Genomic DNA, 16,613 nt, shown 5'->3' on the forward strand with positions numbered 1-16,613 from the left:
GGACTGCTCCTATGGGTCCTGCAGTGACATCCCATTGGGGAGGTAATGGGATCATTTCTACTGGGCAGTGGTGGAAGTCCTGAGACTCCACTGGGCTTCTTGGACACCAACACCTTGTAACAATGAGTGAGAGTGGGGATCTCAGTTTCCCACCTGGCCTTGGCAGGCACAGATGCATTAGGGCCAGGGTGAAGTAGAATGGTTATTATTTCAAAGTTTTCTGTTGTTAGCAGGCTCTGCCTTCTCCTGGTCCTTTGGACAGAGAGAGCAGGCTTTTGTCTCCCTGTGCTTGGTGTCTGGCTTCTTCAGCTCCAAGTTGAGGATACATGAAGCCCTGAGAAAGCCTGGGAGGTTCACCACTCTGCCATTCCCAAGTCCTGGGTTCCTGTGATGACCTGCCTTCTCCACTTGCTTTTCAGAGTCTTTGTGTGCACGTGTGTGTGTGTGTGTGTGTGTGTGTGTGCGCGCATGCACCGGTACTTGTAGAAACATGGAATTACAAGATAAGCTATTTTTGTGTCAAAAAAATTTGAAATCCATGCATAGTTTTTCTTAATGTGCATTTCATGAACTTCTGGATGACCTCTCTGCATGGAACAAGGTGTGTTTCCAGAGTTTTCGTGGAACTTGCGGAAGGAAGAGGGAAAATTCTGTCTTTTTGGAAATGGAGGTTCTTGTTCTACATTTCAAAATAAGAAATTTTTCTAAAATCCCTGAGTACAATATGTTTCCATGTTCTTCTTGAAGATGGTGTGTTTTTTTTTTTTTTTAACCTAAGCAGACATTTATTAAAGCAATACCCATGAAAATCTAACTGGTGAGGAGCAGGAACCCCATTGTCAATTGAATAAACAATAGCACTTCTATTTCAGGAACAAATTTCCACTCATCCTGACTTTATTACTTGTCTGCATAAAATGCACATATTTACATTTCAATAAATTACTTTTCGCATACCTATCACCCACTCTTGGGGACAAATAGTTTGCTTTAAGTTAACTTTCCAGAGCATAAAAGAAAAGTGAAAAACTACGGCTCAGGACATTTGTCTTGATTTTGCTTCCATTCTATTTATTGACCCAAAACAAAGCCACCACAGAATATATTCTAATTTCTCCCATAAAATCACAGGTTTTTCTTTTTTAAAGAAAGTTCACACTGCGAGAAACCACTAAAGCCCTTTCAAAATAAAGATGGAAGTTTCCCAATGCAGAATCATTTCTGATGTTCTCTCGCTTGGGAAATAATTTCACTGTAGCACATATGATGTCGGGATTTGCCAGACTCAGGGTGGGCGGCAGGAAGAACTGGGACTGTGGGACCCAAGAGACTCTGACCTGCCCCCTTGCACGCCCGGCCCTGGACTTAACTGAACTCTTCCCACTGCTGTCGCATAGGGCACACCTACTGGCATCTCAGAGGAAAAACACACAGCTCAAGACGGGAAAATGAGCAGAAATTAAAGAAGAGACACTTCTGTTTACAGGCTTAGCACCCAGCAGACACTAAGTGAAACCTAGGGTGATGACAGCAAATTTGGGGCTGAAGATTGAAAAGGACTTTTAATCATAAAATTAGAATTTGGAACCTCAATGTCTAGAAACATAACTAATGTAGTCACTAAATTAACCAGGAGAGAGATGTCCCTCTCTCACATTCACTCACGCATTGATATACATAGTAAAATATGCTACCTTTCAAAATTTCTGAGACACATCCTAGGTTAATGGTTAATATATGAACAATTACGATCCATTGTTTGCCCATTGCTTCTCTCCTCACCCTTCACAGCCTTATATAAGGATCCAGTTAGCACCCTCAGTGATGCTGACAAGTGAGTCAAAGCCGTCATCCACCCATGGTCTCTAACGAAGTGGGAAGGAAGGGCCTGTGCTTCCTGGAGGACCGGTCCCAGGACTAGAATGGGCAACCCTCTTCTGAGAAAGCTCCTCTCACTCCCGCCTCCACCGTCTGCACTCAACATCCTGCTGTTTGTCATCAGAATCCCCTGTACACATCGCTGTCATACACAGCACCACGTGAGCTGTTTGGGAGAATGTCTCACTGTGTGATACCCCCAGTACCTAGCCCTGTGCCTGATGTAAGGTTAATGTGTACTCTCTGGGTAAACGAAATAAACTTCCATCATAACAAACAAAAACAAAACCCAGAGAATGTCTAACCCTGACACCACATGACAAAAGCAGAGTGACAGACAAACCAGGTTTCATTCTTTTCCCAAAGGATGCTTATCGCAGAGCTGCTCAGGACACTGAGAAGCCAGAGACGGAACAGAGATGTTCAGTGGAGGACAGTCAGCAGCCAGAAAGGAACGAGCAAGAATCACATGAAGGGCACGAGGGGACCTCGGAAACGTGGTTAAAGGGAGAGAAAGCGAACTGCAGGACGGTCTGTGCATCGTGACACTGCTATACACAGGTAAGGGAACCACCCTCGCAAGCAGGGATATTTTCTAAGGGGCAGAACCTAGATATGATGATGAGGTTTTTAAGAGAAAGATCAGAAGGCTAAGAACTGTTTTGCTTACAGGAAGAGAAGACAACCAAATAGGGCTGGGCTCCCACGGGGCTTGCACTGCTCCCAGCGTCTCTCTCTCCTCTTAGGAGGAGACACTGGATGGCAGTGTCACCTGCACACTGGAACTCTCTCCTACGCTGAAGGTCCGCACAGCCCGAGACTTCAAACTTTCACCAAGCGTGACCCCAGGGCTCCAGAATACCTTGCTGGGATTCCCCCCACCCCCTCCTTCATCAAAAGCTGAGAAAAACATTTGTGAAGGCCACTGTGTAGGCCAGTCCTCCTCCTTCTGGAACAATCTCATTGTTTGTCAACTGCCAGCTTTGACATTCTCTCGCACTTCCCACGGTCTGGCAGCCGGGAAGGAGTCTGCAGCCAATTCCATTCTCCCCCTCTGAAGAAACAGCCTAGCAGTCGGCACCGCGCGCATTTGGAGAGACGTAGGAAAATGTGCAGGTTTTTTTTTTTCTCTATTCCAAATGCCCAGGCGTTTGTGTTAAGATGGAGAAAATCTGCCTCATGGCAGAAAAGTGCTATCAGCATCTTCTACAGGAATTAATTTTCTGATATTTCTTGGTGTTTAATGGAAGAGCTTGAAAGTACAATGAAAAAACATCCAGGCCCCACCCCTTACTTCCAAAAGTTTGCAATTAAAAATAGACATAAATGTTTCATAACAATGATAAAGGTTGAGTGCTATGTATCTCAAAAACACTAGGAACTAAATCCTGCTATTAGCAAACTCATTTTACAGATGAGTAAACTGAGATTGGGTGAGTTGCAAAAAGTCCCATACCTAACTGGTAGCATAGTCACAATTCAAATTTGAACCATTTGGCTCCAGAGAGACCATTTTTCCATTCTGCATCACAACAGAATCTCTCCCATCTAGATCTCAGCTTATAGAAAACCCTCAATAAACACTTCTTGAATGAAGTAATTAGTATTTTACATCCAACTGACATTGTACGTGAAGCCAACGGCCCGGATAACTGCTCTAGGTATATTGGCAAGTGAGATGATCTTCTCCAGGGAAATAACCAAGGGATCTGCAGTCGTAAAAATGTCCATGTGGCCACAGACCACTCCACTCAGAAGCTCTGTTAAGTTCCTTAGTCTTTATGAGCCTCAATTTCTATTTTCTAAGATGGCCCCCAAGACTCTCACGTCCTGGCATTACACAGCCTGTCTACATGATGGGGTATCCATCATGTAACTGGGTTACTAATGAGCTACTTGGAGTCACACAGAAGGGAAATTATCTGGGTGGGCCTGACCTAATCAGAGGATTGTTTAAAAGACAAAGTGTTACGAATGAGTTTCTGCTGGCTGGGAAGCAAGCACCCGACTCTGCTGTGAAGTGCCACACAGCAGGGAGCCATGTGAACTTTGGGAGCTAACGGCAGGTCCTGGCTGCCCGCCAGAAAGGAAAGGAGGTGTCAGTCTTCCACCCACAAGGAAATGAACATGCAAACCACCAGAGGCAGGACAATGATCCGGATGAGAATCATCAGACCTGGAAGCTTGCAAGTGAATCTGGCGGCTGCAGTCCCAGAAGCCATCCCCGCCAAGGAGGATCAGAGATGGCGAGCAGGAAGGCAGAGGGTTTGGAGCCCTGGGCCACCCCAGAACCACCACACCAACACAGACCTGGATAGGCAAGCAACAGGCTCACAGTCAAGCTTCTCCTTTGGAGTCTCTTCACTCCCAACCCAACCCAATTCTAACTACTGGAAGGTTCCAATCACTGAGATATTGACAGAGGTGGGAAGGATACCCTGGCCTTTCCGAAACAGAGGAATTCAAGATAAAGATGTATAGATACAAATATAGATAGATAGATAGTAGACATATATAGTTTATATAGGTACAAAAATTTATATATAAAATATAGATGTTTATAGATATGATACAGATATAAGGTTATACATAGTATAAATACACAATTAGATACAGATATAATATAGACATGAGATTATACAATATATATAGATATAAAATTTATATAGTATAAATATATTAAAATTTATATATATAGATACAGATATAATACAAATATAAAAGGTAATATATAACACATATAGATAGATACAGATAAAATAGATATAATAGTCAGGCATAGATGTAAAAGGTCACTCCCTTGTTTTCCAAGATTTCTTGAGAGAAGTGAGATTTTGTGTTTGGCTGGAGGAAGTAGGAGAGGTGAGGGAGAGGGGGACAGGCGACACGGAGCGCTCAGCACAGCTGCGAGGCTCAGGGCCTGCAAGCTGCTCAAGGCCCCGCCTTCACCAGCACCGCCATTGTCTGCCCGATTGCTGGGGGGGGGGGGGGGGGGGCATCAGCGAGAAGGACCAGCTTTTCCAGGAGGCTCATTTCAGGGCTCCAGCGGCAGGCCTCTCTTTTTCTGGACAGATTTTTATCACCAAGGCTGTGGATCGTAGCCCCACTAACACAGGAAGACTGCTCACACACACACAGAAAAGGAGCTAATGCTATCAACCCCAACACTCATATTAAATTACTGTAACTCATTTACTTTGCCTGCACATTCCTAGCCCCCTCCGCTTGGCAAGAGCTTGTACATGCACACAAAATCTATAAACTCTTCCCAGGAATACAAAAGCATCCTCTATGATGTTGATAAGAAACAGGACAGTCACTCTCTCCTGACATATTTGTTCTTTAAAAACAAATCAATGGCACGGGGGTTTGGCACCTGAATGCAGAACAACGGCTTGATGAGGCAAAGATTGTCTTCATTAAGGACATTAATATTCATAGGGAGTAGAAAATCTGACACAAGAGAGGACTCACTAACCTTTTCTCATATTAGATTTTTACTTCTTAACACAATTACAGTCCGGCAATGACTTAATTAATGCTGCTTTTCGTCAGCCGCCTTTAAAGAGCTGTCAATTTGGTCCTGCAGAAGCTGTCAACGAAACAGAAAGACAGTCATCTCAGTGAAAAAGACACAGGAAGAAATTCAAACACTTAATAATATTCAAAGTGCTAAGCAAAGTCACAGAGCAGCAGGGACGAAGGAGGATTTTTGTCTTTTCCGTCCATCTTATTTAACTGAGTCTTGGCAGTGGGATTGGGACTTGACTCTTGCTTGGGTTTAGAAGGTGCAGAGAAACAAGGAGTGGAAGATACAGGGGTGGATGGAAGACATCTCCCTAACATCACAGCCCCATGTGGTCCAGGACGACCTGAGTATCTTGCCCTTTACTGTCATGGGGTGCTGAATTGGGATGGACCTGAGAAATCACGGTGTCCAAACATCTCTCTTTACAGGTGAAAAAATTGGTCATTTCAATCTGTCTCCAACCCAGATGTTGCAAACCAAAATTTCACCCAGAGATATTTTTCTGACAGAGTTAAAGATGATTGAAACAAAGTATAGCCAAGATATAAAGCTTAAGGATGCAGGCTTTTAAGATGCATACTGTTTAGCAACTCTGGGGGTAGCTGGTAGCTGTCTTCATGGATGAGGATCTGAGAATTGAAGCCCTCCTCAACTTTGCAAGATGCATGCTTCCCACTTAGACCGCCTTGCTCTCACCCAAGGCACATGCAGTTGACTCGGCGGCACCACCCAGCTTGACTTGGCCTCTCTCCAGACACAACTCCAGATCTTCCCAGGCATCAACACCTGTGCTCACCCCCGCGGATCATCAGTTTGAACAAGCTACACTGTGTCAGAGGGTATTTCCCTCTGGTCTGTCTTAACAAAAACAGTGCACTTTGGCTGTGTGACTGGGACATTCCTCCAGCTCTTAGCCTATGTCAGGGTTTCTCAAGTGTGTCGGCCTTGACATTTGGGGCTGGTGGGTCCTATACACTGCAGGATATTTAGCTGCATCCTTGGACTCCACACACTAGATACCAGTAGTCCTTCTTTGACCCCTCAACGTGACAACCAAATACGTCTCCAGACACTGCCAATGCCCCCCTAGCAGGAGAGTCACCCTTAGCTAAGAACTACTGTCCTAACTGGGCATTACATTCAGTTCCCATGCTCCATCCTCAAGGAGACCTGTCCTGATCACTCTCATTCTCACCCTACTCTCTGCTGTGACCCCTCAGGAATTTCACAGGTTGCTGTAGAGTTTTGCTTATTTGTTCAGTATCTAGGGTAAAGAGAGCATAGGAGGGGGAAGATGCTCCAGACATTATTTGAACAAATGATTTTCAATCACTGTAAGGTTAATTCTCAAGGATGCCTTGAACAAACTGCTGAATCACTCCGAACTTCAGTTTCTTCATCTATAAACCATGATTTCATACCAGTTAGCATTTATTGAGAATTTATTATTAAGCCAAGATAAGTGTTTTTCATGTGCCACTTCATAGAACCTTCTCAAACTCTCCATGAGTGGCAGGCACAATTCCATGAGCAAAAACAAAGGTCTGAGGTGCCAACAAATTGCCTAGGACGATGTAGCTAATACATCGTGATATCTGGGTACAAACCCAGGCTGCCATTATACGCATGCTCCAGCCAAACCACCATGTGAATCTGTCTTAGAGTCCTGTGATTCTTAAGCAAGCACCGAGCATAATATTAGTACATGGGGACCAATTAGTGGTTTCTCTTTACCACTTGAACATATTGGGATCCTTCTTCTAAACATCACCTTCTTTATTCTCAACTTACAAAATCCTTTTGTTCACTTTTTTCACCCTGGCCTAACACTACATACTTCAGACTTAGGTCAAAGGCTTCCTTCCTAGAATTTTGATTTCCTTTTGTTCAGAAACCATCCTTGGCATTTCCTGAGCTCTTGTCCTCTTTCCCATTCACATTTCCACAGCAAGTAAAGATTTTCATATAATTCTAACATCAATGTTGGGATTTCTGTCTAAACTGGAGGTTTGGCACTCATTGTAGCATCCTTCTCCACAACAGGACCTCTTCAAGTTGGAAGTGAGCCTTTCTGCATAATCACAGATTTGGAAGTGAGTCTCTAACTAGACTGCAAGCTTACAGCTGAATATCAACAGAAGTTGATATGGCTTGGGAATCTCTTTAGGGACTGAAGTCATGTTTTATCCTTATCAAATTCTGAAGATCAAACCATTTTCCTTTAAAACCATCTATGGAAGAGGGACACATTGTTTTTTTCACTAAAAGTACTACACATCCTTAGCAGGCCTGAAGTGCCAGCATGGTGGGGGACAGGCATAAGGGCACTGATTCCTCATTCTGCCAAACTTGAACTCAGAGAAATCTCACCCCCAGGTGGTCCAGGAGATGCTCAGAGGGTGAAGCTCATTTATCACTGAATGAACTCACTTATCTCTGAGGACTTGGTGTCTTTTGGGAGTCACACCTGTCATGGGGAAGACTGAGAACACCTTTCAAAGAAAACCTAATTTACTTAAAGAAAAGTGTGTGTGCCCCCCCAACAATCTTTTTGTGTACTATTCCATGGACAGGATGATGGAACAGACAATTTCAAGCCAAGGCACTTTTCTAAGACACCTGTCTGCAGATAACATGAAATACAAGTGTCTCTAACGCCCAGGAAGAGGGATTACAGATACTTCCACTGTGATGGGCTGGGGCAGAGATGGGTGTCTGCACACCAGTTTAGGCAAATTCTCCCATGCTTCAGGGAATAAAGAAAGGTTGTCAGACCAAACAAAGAACCAGCTTCACTCCAGACTTTTCTTGCCTTCTCATTATCTGTCAGGGATACAGGAAAGATGATTCTCATTCCATAAAATGGGTTCAAGGCAATGCAGGTAGAAAAATCAATGTAAATAATCATAAGCAAATCTATTAGAATGCAGATGCAACAGGATAAACTTCAAAGGCATATCTTACTACTATTTTCATAAACATTGGCTTGTATTAGTGGGCATCTATATAATATCTATATAAACAAAACATAAAATGACATAAATATATATTAATATATAAAATATAAAGTCCACTGCAATAATAGATAATATTTATTGAATGCTAACTGGGTGCCAGGTAATATTCTCTCTCTCATGATACTGACAACCATCAATATTTGCATATGAAGAGGAAAACTGAGGCTGGAAGGGGGTAAGGCTTTTGCACAGTGTGACACAGCCGGTAAGGAGAGGTGAGTGGTATAAGGTCAGTTCTTTCTTTAAGGCGCATGTTCTTAAAATTGTGCTGTCTAATCTCATCTCACACATGCAATGTGCGTACGTATTCACACTCCCAGATGCTCCTGCATATTGGTAGACTGCACCCCGGGACATCTCAGATAATGCATGCATGAAGAAATAGCAGAATTGAATAATTGTGCACTGCAGTCGTCTTCAGGGTGGCTGTCAACAAGCTTTAATTTAAAAATAAACAAAGTGAAACAAAACATGCAAATATAGTAGAAGCAGTATGCTGCATTACCCTTTGTCTCTCCAGTGCATAACTCGGAGCCCTGAAACAGAGAAGGATTTGGGGTGTGTATGCGGGATCCTCATCCAAATGCCTCACACCACTTCTATGTCAAAGGCCCTCTGTCACAAGATGCCTAGCATTCAGCTGCACCCGTCTGGGATACTTTTCTAAGGCAGTTACCAGAGGTAGAGATAAAACTGAAACTTGTGCTAACTCACACATTCACTTTTAATGAACAGGTTGTATGTGGTCCTAAGTGTGTCCGCATTTTTATTTAGAACGCATTTCTTTCCCTCGGCTGTTATGAGAGGGGCAGGGAGGAGTGGAGAGCCACTCCAAGTCCTGCAATAGTTCATAAATATCTCTTTAAATATGAAACTGTCTAAACCCTCAGTGACCGTAACTTATTTATCAGGCTTCCTAAGCAAACTTTGTTCCATATTATGACCACTGTCTGAACTCACACAATGGACCTTCAATATGTCAAACACTGAGCCATCCTCTATCAGATTCTATTATCTTCTCTGGACCCTTTGCAATCACTTTTGCATTGGCCCAACTTTCATACTAAAATTCAGCACAGTGTTCAGTCTACCATTGCCTCTGCCATGCTGTCTTCCCTGGAATGAGGGGCAAACCTAGGAAATCACCCTTAGAACATGCGCACACTCTCAGCAAATCTTTTCCTCCCCAAAGATAGAAACAGAAGCATGTCACTTGGCATCTATCTAACAACAACTTATTTTTCTAAAAAAGAAACTAAAGTACATAGAGTTTGTTTAAAAACAGTATTTTAAAAAACAGAAAGCTAAGAGGAAAAAAATTTAAAATCATGACAAATGCTCTCACCCCAAAATAACAAATCTGAATATTTCAGTGTGTTCCTAAGTGGCTTTTGTCTATGCATGTCTTGCACATTAGATTGCACTATAGGTAATACTGTGAACTATCCTCTTAGAAAAATATAAGATTTTGACATACCAGGAAAAATGTTCCCAGTATCATGAAAGTAGAAGCAAAAACAGAATGTACTTATTAAGACACAAACAAAATAACATTAAAAAGAGGGTATATTTCTACTCCAACAATGCAGCTTTATGTATTCTAGTTTGATCACAGGCCAAACAATGTTCTTCCTCATCTTGGGTATGATATATTGGGTTTATCCAGCATGGTTTAGGTAGCTGAGAGCCTTCCTGTTTATTCACATTAATTCTAACCATTAATAATCTTTATGAATGTTGTTTCTGACTGTATGTTCCATAAGGAAAGTGTCATATTTGTCTTATTTCTCCCATATATCTAGTTATAAGCATGATTCCAGGCACATATAGAAGCTTATAAAGAATATATTGAATGAAAAACTGATATGTCTCTATTTCCCTGTGAATCCTCAGAGTTAGACACCAGTTCTATGCATTGAGATTAGATTCAGGAAGAGAGAAATGAGGATACTACCTTTTGGTAGCTCACCTAGCGAGGGAAAAGAAATTCCCATCCAATGCAGCATCATTATTTTTTGTAATTACTCTGCCTGTTTAGAGAAATAAATAATTACAAATCCTTTTGTGAATTTCAATACATTTAATTTTTGGATGATTGGGCTCAGACAGGGAGCCCTTGTAGATATGTTAAGCTTTTTTGAATGCCTTTTGGGCAACTCTGACTTCTTCATGTTGAGTTGATGGTAATTAACATCCTTGCAATAGGGCACCTGAACACTTTGTTATTCCACAGAGTAGAAGACAGGAAGCAGGCTATAAAATCAAAACACAGATAGGCAATATCATGAAATATTTGGAGCTCCACGGCACTTATGAGATACTTTGTATGCTTCAGTGCATGAGAAGGTTTTATGCACAAGACTCTAGAAGTAGATGGAAATGTATGTTTTTCTCAGACATGTCTAGCAGTTGTGTTCTGTGCTTATCCTTTAAAAATGGAGATGGGGCCTGCATTTGGCATGGCAGTTAAGAATCCAGTTGGGATTCCTTCATCACATGTGGGGGCAGGGTACCTGGATCTGAGTCCCAGCTCTGCTCCAGGTCCATCTTCCTGCTAACGTGAACCTTGGGAGACAGTAGGTTATGGCTCCAGTAGGTGGGTCTCCGCCACCCACATGGAAGACCTGGACTGAGTTCCATTTTGGCCTGTCCCAGACCTGGCTGTTGTGAGCATTTGTGAAATGAACCAGTGGGTTGAGATCTCTGCCTCTGTGTCTCCCCCATTCTGCCTAATAAAATATAATTTTAAAAATTAAAAAATAAAAAACAGAGATTAAAAAAATTAGTGAATACATAAGATTACTGCAGTGAAGAGGAAATGAATTAACACCTTAAATGACTTAGAACATTGCTAAGCATATAGAAAATACTCAGGAAGGTTAATAATCTTGCCTCCAGTGAACAACTTCCTTCTTTATACTCATATATGTTTTATCTCCCATTTTAAAAGTTAAAATATTTTTATTTCAGAAATTTTTGGTAAAAAAGATCACATTTACCCCTATATCCACAGATAACTCCTACTATTATAAAAAAAACCATTTTTTTATTTCAATGATGCTGATGGTCTTTAATATTCCTTGTCTAAAAATAGAGAGCCTAATTCTTCTGGCCATGAATGGGAGCCAGACTTAGTGATTCAATTCTAACACACAAGACATGGACGAGGTGATGCTGAGTGACTCCCGAGGCTGAGTCACAGTGTTGCCACGCATACTTCACCTATTTGCTCACTCCAAGGACAGCAAACTTCCAGGTTGTGAGGACACTCAAGCACTTATGGCGAGGCTAGTGTCAGGAGGCGCTGAGGCTTCCAACACATGATCACTTCCAACCTGCCAGTCCTGAGGCTGAGCCTCACTGGAAGTGGATCCTACCAAGAGGTAGGTCCCACCCACATTTGATTGTAACTTCCTGACAGGTCCTGAACTGGAATAATGCAGCTAAACCACTTGCAAGTTCTTGATTCAGAGATAATGAGATAATACATGTTTATTTTTTAAGCCAGTAAGTTTCAGGGTAACACACTGCATAGCACTCAGTAACTAAAACAATGACAACAAATGGTCATGTATAATTTCTATTATTTCTTTAAGGGCTTTTCCTTTCCTCTAGGCTCACTCTTTATCAAACTTTCATTATGAATTCTATATACATGGTTCCATCACTTTAAATATTTTAACATCATATGTTTAAACCTCTTTTAGTTGATCCCATTGTCTATGGTTATCAGGGATCAAATTCTCACTTTTTGGGTGTTGACACTTCCCATGGTGGTTCACTGCCTCGTGTGGTTTGTAACTTCTGATTCAGAATTCAGAAGTCAGGTCAGTGAGTCCCTTGGGTCAAAGATGCCTCCCTGTGGGTAGATTCACACGTGCCTCTGCCAGGACCTGGTAATTCAGACCAATTTTATGTTTTATTCTGATTTCTGTCTCTCATATCCAGTAGAAAATGTGATCATGGACCCCACATTCATGCTTGCCGAAATCTTGGAATTCTGATTTCCCATTGTTAATGTTTTCCACTCATGACACTGGGAAAATCATAAGTAAGCAACCTTACAATGGTCCTGGGAGGTAGGTAGGGGAGTTTCTCACGCTCTCCATTCACTGACTGGCAGATTCTGGCTTTATGCAGGAAGCTGATTCCTAGCCCTGCCCCTCCATACAAACCAGCCCCTCATCTCCCATTCCTATATAACCATCAACCTCCAGTATTAAGCGAATACTCTGCTTGAGATTCCTAATTTAGCTACATATTCAAGTGACTTCCCAACATTTCTACATTGTAGTAGGACCAGAGAATTTCACACAGCTGCTGAATCTGCCCTATGAACCATTAGTTCTCGAGAATTTTCTCTATGCACAACATTTATGTAAATACACAAATATGTTATTTGGCCTTTTAATATAACATTTTAACAAAATTATTAAAATTTCCCCCAAGGTTATCAAAACTCTTAGTAAAGAGATTTGAATGGCTGTAAAAGACCCCTTTTCAGATGAATACACACAAACTTACTTAATATTATCCCCCTGTCAGACACTGAGTTTCCCCTAAACTATTACTTTTTTTTTTTTTTTTTTGACAGACAGAGTGGACAGTGAGAGACAGAGACAGAGAGAAAGGTCTTCCTTTGCTGTTGGTTCACCCTCCAATGGCCACTGTGGCCGCCGCACTGCGGCCGGCACACCACACCTATCCAAAGGCAGGAGGAGCCAGGTGCTTCTCCTGGTCTCCCATGGGGTGCAGGGCCCAAGCACTTGGGCCATCCTCCACTGCACTCCCTGGCCACAGCAGAGAGCTGGCCTGGAAGAGGGGCAACCGGACAGAATCTGGCGCCCCGACCGGGACTAGAACCCGGTGTGCCGGTGCCGCAAGGCGGAGGATTAGCCTAGTGAGCCACGGCACCAGCCCCCCCTAACCTATTACTAAGAGGGAACATAGGGCCTTTTAGATTCTTTGGGGAAGGAGGGAAGTTTTCAACACAACTTTTTTTTTTAGAATGGAAGATGGGAGATGAAATAATTTTTTCCAAGGCTGTTCAGTCAAAAAAAAAAAAAAAAAAAAAAAAGAAGAAGAAGTAAGGAGGCATCTGGGTGCTTTACTCCACTGTGGGGGCTCCTCACAGCTGGGCTTTGACTCGAATCATTCTCTCTTAAGTAAGAAGGGGCCATTAAAGAATGGAGGGATGGCCACAGCCACTGGCAGCACAGGCTGACCATGGGCGTCACCAGGAAAATGTATCTCTCAGCAGCACAGGTGTGGCTGATGGGGCTGGCAGACAGGATGTGGCTATCATTCTTGGTCTCCAAGAACTTCTGACTCTGAACTCAGAAGTGAGGTCAGGGATTATTTATGGGATATTCGTGCTGGTCAGTCTTCCAATAGAAAGTGGGATGTAGACACTGCACCTAGGAAGCAATCCAGTTTGAGTTCCAGAATATTTTGGAAGATCCAAGGGCCCCCAGCACACCAACATGTACAATTTTACTATGTGTTCTCTGAACAAACTCTTTCAAAACTTCACCCTCGTTTCTTCTCTCTGGTGATCATGCCAGGTGTCCACTTTTGTCTTGAATCCTAAAAGTATCATGCTCACCAGGACAACTTTGTTGAATTCTATTGATTCAGTACACTTTGTTTTAGCCAAGTATAAAATATTCCCAAACATATGTGCTTCCTAGACCTCTCTATTTTTTCCATGAATGCTGTTTAACCCTATTATTAGTTTGCTTCATAGCCACTACCACCCACAATGCAGTGTACTCCCTCTTTTGCTAACATATTAGTATCAAAAATCATGTCAGATGCTCTTTAATGTCAACCCAGATGCGCTGGGGGATGTGAGATAGTGCCTTACATAGTGAATAGTGGCTTATAATTCACTTCCCATTGCTGCGATCCAGCTACTGTCAAATGTATTTGTGGCAACATTGCCATGTTGCCTTTCTTTCTTCTTTTGATAAAATAGATGCCTTAGCCTAGTCTTGGACATCTCATAACATGCCAAATTCCTCTCGGAGGCACAGCTTTGAGGCTGGCAACGACGTGCCGTGGGTCTCAGAAGAACCCAGTGTGCCCGGGTGTTCCATTTTCATTGAGAACAGCTGCTCATTTGCTGTGGAGAAGAGAGGCCTCAGGGTTAGAAGGGACCGAACTGTTCAGCCTTTAATGTTTTTGCAAAATTATCTTGTTGACAAGTGCAGCATTATAAATTTGAATCCATTAGCTAAAAGGATCCATAAATATTTGAATAATGGCCTTTTCAGAGTTTTACCAGTCTATCAAACTTGTCACATGTCCACTTTTTACATTTTTCCTCCTGCTGAAAAGGAAAGGGCTGAACTAAATCTTCTGGATGGTTTCTAGACATGGGTATTTTATCCTTGATTTGAAAATGGAAACGCTTTGCTGAGCTGAAGTCGATTAGCAAAGCCACACTAGTGTCTGGGAATCATGCAGAGGGTGTGCAGTCTGCTAGAGTTCACCCTGCCCCCATGCTGTGGCAGATGGCCAGCAGGGCTGTGTTTCCTAGCCTCGAACCCAGGAATGGCCAGGTGATGAGTTCTGGCCAAAGCAACATGAGCGGAAATGACATGAGTCATATCCAGGGAGAGATTTTATGGAGCCCGTATGTCTTCTCTACTGTCTCATGTTCTTGCAGAGGACTCAAGGAGGTAAATGATGAAGCCATAAGCTACAGTGAACTTAGGACCCTGCACTACTTCCTGGAGTAAAAGCAAACCACAAACACCAACATTTTGGGCTGCTGCACGCTGGAAAAAATGTATTCCTACATTCAAATGATGGGAATTTGAAATTGGCCTGGAAGCTAGCAATATCCCAAAAAAGTGACCTTTTAAAAGTCATAATAGTAGCAAAAACTTGTTTGTTTGTACTCTGGAATCCCATATTTATTTTATATTTCAAAAGCGATCTCCCAGATTCTGAAGCAGTGAGACCTGAATGCGTTTCCAAAAACTGAACACAACGTGGCTCTTTATGGCTTGCATTAGATGACAAGTCTATCAGAAGCTGGCTGGGTGAACACCCAGGTGACAGGCACAGGTTCTAGGCAGACAGGTCCCTGTGTTATTCTGCCACCTGCTTGTCTGATTTCCAGAGAATATGGTGCATCGCTCAAACAATAACTACAAACGGCCCCCAGGCTCCCATCAGGGTTCAGCCTGCAACTGTCATGGGGCTGGGACTAACGGAAGGTTATTCCGTATATTTCACCCACACTTCTAGGCCTTCCTAGGTTTGCCGAAGGATCGAACAGCTCACAATAGAGATGCATCCCACAGCCCCCGCTAAACCATCACCTTCTTCAGCGAATGACACTTCCATGTTATCCTCTCTGCCTGTGGAATTAATTTTAATGATCAACATTCATTGAGCTTTTACTATGTGCCAAGCACGGTGCAAGATGTCCTATAAACATTATTCCTGCTAATCCTTATAACAACCCTGAAGGATTTACATAATTGACTCCAGGAAACTGAGATTTAGAGAGGTTAACCAACTTGCCAAAAGTTACATAGCTGGTAAGTGGCAGAACATGAATTTAAACTCAGATCAGCCTTGTTCCAAAGCCACTTGCTGAGGGAGTATTACAGGGAATACTGCAACATCCATATGAAAAAAATGACTTTATAACCCAGGGTTTTCCAACCTTGGACGACTAACATTTAGAGCCAGATAAATAATCCTTTGTTTTACGGGGCCATTTTGTGCATTGTGGAATGTTGAGCAGCATCCCTGGCCACCATACGCCAGATGCCAGAGCACCAGTCCTCCACCAGTTGTGACAACCAAGAGGTCTCCAGATATAGCTAAACGTTCCTAGGAGGAAAAGCAGCCCTCAGGTGAAAACCAGTACTCTGACCTAAAGTTAGGAATACACTGTCCTCCGCCGAGGAACTGATGCAGTCTCTCCTTTCTGATGTAACTGATGGTGTTTCCATTTTTGCTGTGGCTGCTAAGGAACTCAAAGACAAATTTAAGTTTTGGCTGTAGCAAATATTAAGTCCTGAACTTTTCCCATCAACTGTTTCCCAACCCAGAATCTACTCTGTCTTCCCCCCTGCCTTTTTAATTCCTCTACTTATCTTTTCTCCGTCATAGTATGTATTCCACTATTTAAAGTTATTTGAAATACTTTACATAAAACAACAAGGCAT

General features: G+C 42.6%; 1 long non-coding RNA gene across 5 annotated transcripts in view; it reads right to left on the reverse strand.

Moving 5' to 3' along the window:
- LOC149123313 (uncharacterized) overlaps positions 1 to 16,613 on the reverse strand; it is a 271,453-nt gene that overhangs the window by 130,501 nt on the left and 124,339 nt on the right. Inside the window, exon 2 of one of the 5 annotated variants that reach the window (XR_016215741.1) lies at positions 5,357 to 5,470. The exons of the other annotated variants lie outside the window; for them this stretch is intronic. This is a non-coding gene — a long non-coding RNA (uncharacterized LOC149123313). The remainder of the gene's footprint in view (positions 1 to 5,356; positions 5,471 to 16,613) is intronic. 5 annotated transcript variants of the gene reach the window in all.

This window comes from Oryctolagus cuniculus, chromosome 11 (assembly GCF_051225735.1).
Source record: "Oryctolagus cuniculus isolate XC-2025 breed Fujian yellow rabbit chromosome 11, ASM5122573v1, whole genome shotgun sequence".
Classification (NCBI taxonomy): domain Eukaryota; kingdom Metazoa; phylum Chordata; class Mammalia; order Lagomorpha; family Leporidae; genus Oryctolagus; species Oryctolagus cuniculus.